This window comes from Centrocercus urophasianus, unplaced genomic scaffold, assembly GCF_019232065.1.
Source record: "Centrocercus urophasianus isolate 14NV4802_14NV808 unplaced genomic scaffold, USGS_Curo_1.0 seq_10, whole genome shotgun sequence".
Taxonomy (NCBI): Eukaryota; Metazoa; Chordata; class Aves; order Galliformes; family Phasianidae; genus Centrocercus; species Centrocercus urophasianus.
This window is the reverse complement of record NW_024884142.1, coordinates 77,173,146-77,180,621: the sequence shown is the minus strand read 5'-3', so window position 1 is coordinate 77,180,621 and position 7,476 is coordinate 77,173,146. Positions and strand designations below refer to the sequence as shown.

Below are 7,476 nucleotides of genomic sequence, written 5' to 3'. Positions count from 1 at the left end.
CTTTCTTCCTTTCTTCCTTTCTTCCTTTCTTCCTTTCTTCCTTTCTTCCTTTCTTCCTTCCTTTCTTAAGAATGGGGTGCAAAAACTCTCTGTGGCAGACATACTAATGCTTTGACTTAGTTTCCTCCTTTGAAATGTTTGTGTATTCTTGTCTGTTGCTCTGTCAAAATGAAAACAACTCCAACAATTTTCTTAAGTTGCTGTTTGTTTTTCCAGTTTGCAGAATGCCATGAGCAAGGGTGACCACTGCTCAGAGAGGCCTGAAGTGTTCTATGATGTTTTGAATCCCATGAAACCATACCAGAGGGGATAAATTTTTTGGTGAGTGTGAACTTGCTAGTGTAATTCCATCCTGTCCATGCTGCTGGACTGAAAATGAAGGTCACAAATATTCTATAACAACTGCCAATGTCTTGTTATGTCAATGTTTTGTTATCAGGATTTCAACAGAACTTCATTTTTACAGGACTAGTGCATTTTATGGAATGGGATACATTTTTAATGTAATATTTGCAATATATTTTAGTATTACAATATTGCCTGACAACGATGACCAAAACAAAAATACCATATGGAAAAGTGCCAGCCAATGCACTTTGAACAAAAGCTGTTCATATTGAACAGGGCAGCATGTGGTTGGGTTGTTTTACATATAGATTACGTTAAGGCAGTCTGCAAAACTGTAGATGTTTAAAATCCTGATGTAAAAATTAAGAGAGAAAATTACGTTATTGAAACACTGAGACACTGGTTTAATATCTTTGGAAATTCTTTCCTACAGAAGTAAATTCTTTATTCGTGTCCATTTCTATAAGACTTCCTGTTTATTTATTTGTCCCCTTTGAGTGGGTAGAGGTTTTTAGGGTTTGTATGAGGGGTTTTGAAAGAAGCTGTTTCCATATCATACATAACAGCATGGTTGGAAGGACAATTACTGCAAGTTCTTCAATTTTTGGGTGTCTAATCCACAAAGGCAGTAGAAACCGTTATTGCTCCCCATGTGTTTTGTCACTTGAGAATTGGGCTGTTTTTGGATTTTGATTTTTCCAGCCTATCAGCATTAAACTATCATTCCTTTGGCACATACATGGAATTCTGATCTCAAATGGTGTGCTTGCATGTAGTATTTTCTTACTATGAACAACTTCAGATGAAATACTACTAGATTGTTGAATAATTGTATGCAATTGTGGGACCGATTAATTGGGTGACTTTAAATCCTTTGAGTGATGAATATTGAGATTTGATACAGTATGTTCCTCCTATGAGAGTACTCAGCAGTTCTTAAGTCAGAGATTGTTGGGAATATAACAAAGCATCTGACAAAATCAGGTTTTCATATTAAAAAAAAAAAAACAAAAAAAACCACAAATTCGCTCCTCAAAAGACTTTTTAAAAAGAACATCAGTGTCAGTTGAACATTACTGGTCATGTGTGCAGCTGGATAAAGTAAATTCTTCTCAACTGTGGTACGCAGATCATGAGAGAACTGGTAGTACCAAAAGCAAATGATTTCATTTGCTTTAACTGAGCTTTCTCAAAGCAATGTGAGTTAACAGATTGTGAGGTGACTGCATGTGGAAAAGGAAATAAAATGAAAGCAGATTAGTGGGTTAACTTGGTATGCCCAAGTTTCAGGCCAACACCTTTCGCAAGCAAATAATGAGAAGGGCTCATCTGAAGCAATTACTTCTTTGTCCTCAAAGGAGAAAGTGATAGAACAGAAGGGGAGGAAGGAAGGAAAGAAAGAAAAACAGAAGAAAAATGATAATTTCTGTACTGTTCACAGATATGCTTACTGTCAAATCTATCATTGTAGTGGTGACATGAGTTCATTACAAATAGAGGCAAAGAATGCAGAAAATGATGAGTTTTGACCCTGAAGGTTGAAATACTCACAGGTTTAGTGTTTTGAGCAAGGCGATGATCCAAAGCCTATAAAACCAGAAGAAAAACAGCCTTTGGCTGCAGTGGGCATTGCATCAGGCTTTCATATGACTAACCATCAGCAGACTTCATTAAGCCTAGGAGGAATAAGACACACTACGTGTTTGCAACTTTTCCTTCTGTTGAGGAGACATTCCCACTACTGAATGCAATGGAGATGTCCTCACACAACTGGTGGAAAGGGATCTATCTGTGCTTTGCAACTGCTGCTTCTTGCTAAGCCATCACAAGAGAGAGAATTAGTAGAGACTCCATTGTCACATACCCCAAGTCTGAACTCTAATTTATATTTAAACAAGCACAGGAAAGAGCTGAGAGACTCTAAGACCCCAGTGAACTGGGGATCACTTGTTCTAAATTGGAAGGCAAATGTTTGAAGATCAGATTACAAGTGTCTACCAGCATGTTTTCACTGTGTGGTGGGTCAGCTGGAGTTCAGGCTCTGCAAATACCAAGGAGGTGGTTCCAGAGCAGTAAGCACTCCTTAGCACCGGTGGTCCGAACTTGGGAAGGATTTCATAACGTATCCGTAAGCCAAAGCTTCTTCAACTGTTAATTTAATAAAGAAGAGTGAACCACTGAGTCAGTCTCTGGAAGATAGACTAAATCAGACTAATTTGTTATATAATCCCTTTTTAATGTGAAGAATTAAGGTGACGGCAAGATGGCTGTGTTTAATACTTTGAATAATTACTGGCAGTTATTGACATTGAAGATGGGAGAGAGCAAGTTAATTTCTACTTGTTGTTTTCAACACGTGCCAAACTCTTACTTCACACCAGCAAGGAAAGGCTAGAAGTTGTGTATTCCATATGCATGAAGTAACAGTTGGCACAAATCACTGAGGGGAGAAAAATAAGAACCACTAAAGCCCAGCAACCCAAACTGTCACTCGCTGACAAATTTTTGACTCTCACTGCTGAAGAAAAAATAACATAAAGACTTCATGTAGAATATTCCACCTATGTAAACCCTGGTTTCTGATCTTCTTTGAGGTAACTGTTTTGCTGAGGAAGCAACGATAGCTTCAGGTGTCCAACCTCTTCCTTTCCTGTCTTGGGAAAGACCATCACGGCTGGTCCCAGAATGGGATGGGAATGAAGCAGCAGAGGCTAATGAGCATGCCTTTCATCAACTGAAGGCATGAAATAACTATTTTCCATTGCTAGGAATGGAGGTGTTGGATTAACATCAGCTTTGTGGGTAACATCTCCCTGCTTGGGACAACTCTACCTAGGTAGATCGAGGGAGTTTGCATCCTCTCTTCACTGGCACTGCTGGATTTGCTGTCAAACAGCTGGAAACAGCACAACCTTCCTCTGACTCCACAAATTGTGTTATCATGTAGGCACTTGGGCTATGTCAGCCAAAGCATTGGAAGTACTGCTGGGCCCTGATGTTTCTGTCCTCTCCCCAAGGCACCCCAACCAGTCTGGGCCCCACCTCAGCCCCCGTGCCATCAGCTTCTGACCCAGTGAGGCCACAGCAGGGCTGGGGTCCAGCTTCCCACATCCCTGCCTAGCCATAGGCCCAACTAGGTTGGGCTTACCCACACTCCCATGGCCCATGCTTATGGCCTATGTGATGCCCTAGCAATTTTCATGGGTTACATGAGTTTTCTTAGGCGTCTTTTGTACAAGAAGACATCCTGTACTCACACAACTAGATGATAGTCTAAGTTTTCCCAGCCACTTTTGGAAGGAAATATGTAAATAAACAAACATTTAGTGAAAGTCAAAATATGTATGATATGTGTGATATAAAAGCATTATATACTGTTCCTTCTTGTTTCTTTGTCCCTTCACTGTCCTGTAGTACCTCCCTTTCTCCTTTCTCTCTCTAACCTGACATCTACTGAGGATGAAATTGTGCAGCCTGGAAAGCAAGCAATGGCGCTGGCAAATACATATCAAGAGTTAATTTCAGCAAGTTTCATATAATTTTTTTCCTATTTTGTTGATGACTTAGAATAGTACCTGTAAGCCAAAGCTTGCTTGTTTGAGTCACTCTCTCATTTTATTTTTAAAGTAACTGATTTTGCATTTTGACATGTTTCTTGTTTTCAGACTGTGTTGATTTTCTGTGTGGTTCACTCTAGACTTCCTACAACAGACAGCTTATTATCTCGCTTTGTGAAAATCATACTTGACTTCTGGGAGACGTCTATCAAAAGGAAAGAATAGACTGAGAAGCTGGTACTTTCGATCTAATTATCTAGGTTGGTGGTTGTTCAGTGAACCTATTAACTGCTTGAAGTGACTTGCATCTTTACAGGTACGCATAATCATTCTCTGCACTATTTAAATGGGAAACGCTACAGCTGTTATGTGTCCCAGTTTATTTTCTCTTCAGTTGGTTCCCAAATGCATCTGGCTTCACTCATGATGAACAGTAGAGTCCATCTTGCACCTTCTGATCTAATGACTGCAGATGAGTGTTCCCAACTCCCCTTATCTCTTATCCTTGACTAACCACCTCAGTTCAAGGTTTATGCCTTTCAGTGAAGCACTCAAGCACACTCTTAGCTTTAAGTACATCATTTCATTGAGTAGGGATAGATTTAATTACATACTTGTAGTCTGTGGCTTGTCAGCACTTCAAGTTTCCTAACCAATTGCCGGACAAGTTAAAAGTTAGCAACCAGCCCTGACAGTTCTGCACCTTGGTGAATGGTGAGCTTCTCTGGTAGTGACAGACAACACTGTTCAAGCCTTTCACAATGCTCCAGAGTAGAGATGCATAGGGTCTTGGGCCCAACTGCTCTCTGGGAATGATTCTAAAAACCTAATTGTGACCTAGGAAAAAAGGGACAAGGAAATATTTCTCAATTTTCTCTGGTGGCGGCAGCATGCTGTGCTGGGGCAAGACACCATCAGCACTGCAGGAAGCCAAGCCTTTGTGCCCTGGCTGTAAAATCTAGCTTCTACAGCTCAGATGTAGAGGAGTCTGTGCTCTACCCCTTTCAAATCCAACACCACCAACACAGTCAGCCCACACAAATCTGTTCTCTGCTGTGTCTTCTCCCAAGATCAGTTCACCCTTAAGTCTCAAGAGTATGTATGTATAAGGACAGCTCAGGAAATGGAGAGGGAGGAAAATCATCATTCATGGTGTTCAGCTTCTGACTGAAGTCTAACTTAATGAAGTTTGAGCATTTTGTCCATATTGGGATTAAGAGCTAATAAATAACTCATCACAAATGTAAGAGAAAAATAAATAGGCCATGTTCATATGAATGGCAGAAAACATCTTTGGGGGTGGTGCCAAAATGAAATGGAATTCACACCAGTGGCAACGCAGATAAGTTTAGAAGATGTGCATGAGGATGGAATTGTTGTAGGGTAGGTAGCCTGTCATCTGTGTCAGCCCTGGTAGGTCTAAGCAGCATGGTTCTGTGGAGGAGCCCCGTGGCTGTGCTTTCTTGTGCTGGCAGCCGCAGACAAACTGCAGTTATGACCTCATGCCATCCTGATTAGAAAAAGTGTGACCAGCATGAGTAGCTTTATCTGAAGCCTACACCAGGCTTCACTGTTGATAAGTTGCATATGTAATGAAGTTGTGGATGAGAGATGCAATCAGCCACCCTGGAAACCATCTTTCTGAATGTGGTTGATATCTTGTGGCACTGCTTTGGATAGCCATGTTGTGCAAAATCCTGGCTCTTTAAAGATCCAGCTGACTAACAGACTAAAAAAACCCACATCATATGTCATTCTGGGTACGTTCTTGCTGAGAATGAATACAAAGACCTATTCATCACTCCCAGTGCTCTCATAACGGACAGATTAAATCACTCTCTGGCTGTGAAGATGACAGTGGCCCAATACCTACGGCTGTATAACAGTTTCCATTAGAAGGCCTTGTTTCTGATTGTTTATGATTTTGCCAGGCTTCAGCTCCTTGAGCTGAGATTTCCCCTGCGATATGTCACCACAAACTGAATTTCTGTGTGTGGAAGGGCCGAAATGAATATTCATGGAATTTCCAAGCTGATGTATCAGTGAAAAGTCACTCAGACACAATTTTTCAGAGATTAACTGTACATTTGTCTTTTCTTGAGTGATCAGGAGAAACATCTGGAGCTATGTGCTCCCCAGTGGTCAGTGCTCAACCTGAAGCTGGAATAGCAGCTAAACAGCCTGGTGCAAGAGGTTTCATATCCAGGTCTCTCAACTTGGTAGATATTCTTGACAGTTTTAATTTTTTCACAAATGACCAACCTTCTGAGGCTGTACTTTGGTGTCCTAATATATTTAATCCAATATTGAAACTCGTGATGTGTTGACAGAAGTTGCTTCTAGCGGACTGAGATTACACTAACAGGGAGTAGAATTTGGGAGGAAATCTACTCTTTTATGATTGAGTACATCCTGGGTTTGGGTATGTATGACTGCTTATAGCTCTCTTTATCTTATCCTTTACCTTCTCTTGTCCATCTGTTGTATTCCTGACCAACATTCCTTGTCAAGTGGTATCAGGATAGACTGTCAGATCTCTGTGCTGATCTGAGTACCAGTCTGAAGTTGCTAGCTCATGAGATGAATGAGCTGCATGGCGTTTAGGAAGAATTTTATCTGGTTCAGGGAAGCTGTTTTTCTCCAGCACTTTCAACCAATACTGGTGATGCCAGCAAGAAAAGTTTTCAGGCTAGACTGATTCGCCTCCGGATTAGGTTCTTGTACTGGGAAGCTTTTTGGTGACCAGCAACCAGTGGCATGGTTGTGGGTCAGTAGTTGCATCAGATTCAGTGGGCAGATAATAATTTTGAGGGTGATGTGCAGTTTCTGGGAGCAGTATCTGCAGGTGGAGCTCAACTGCACTCTGGAGGAAATGTGCTCTCTGATCTGCAGCTGGTATACGCCTATCTCTTTCCCTAAACTGTTTTTATTAGATGGAGCTTTACAAGCCCCCAGAAAGGACCTTTAACTTCCACAGGAATCTGAGAAAGCTTGTGTTAAACTCCTTAGAGGAGTTCTCCCTTAGCCATTGCACAAGCTAGAAAATTTCCAGATCTCAGCAAAAACTGTGTGAGTGCTGTGTTCAGATGGTGTAGAGCTTGCTCTTGCATACCTAAATCACCATTAAACTAGCTACTCTGAGTCCAATTAGTAACATTGTCCCAGGAACAAAGTGTTCAGCACGGCCTGCTAAAAGGATAAGTTGCTTACCTTACTCCGTGTTTATATTCGGTTTTGCTGTTGCGCTGTGTTCCGTAATGCTATTGGTATGGTGTTAGCAGTATCTTAGCTGACTAATTTAAAGGTAGTTGGGTACCTCAATAACATGTTGCAATTTTAATAAGGCCTGTGGTAGAGACACATCTGCAGTCAGAACTTGTCATCATTCTGAACTGCCAACATGGTGTAATAAGTCTTTGTAGAAATCCTGAAGCCAGACCATAGGAAATGAATCTGGATCCTATAAACATTTCAGTGGGAGGAAGCAAAAATATTTGCATGACCTGCCAGGACTTTTAATCTCATATGTAGGACGTCACATGGGGGAAGTGGTCTTTTCCCTTGTTGATAA

At 41.0% G+C, this 7,476-nt stretch overlaps 1 long non-coding RNA gene across 1 annotated transcript in view; it reads left to right on the top strand.

The window, feature by feature from the left end:
* LOC122161925 overlaps positions 1–4,293 on the top strand; it is a 5,572-nt gene extending 1,279 nt beyond the window's left edge. The window contains exons 2-3 of the long non-coding RNA XR_006169344.1: positions 217–321; positions 4,014–4,293. This is a non-coding gene — a long non-coding RNA (uncharacterized LOC122161925). The remainder of the gene's footprint in view (positions 1–216; positions 322–4,013) is intronic.
* The last annotated feature ends 3,183 nt before the right edge of the window (positions 4,294–7,476 follow it).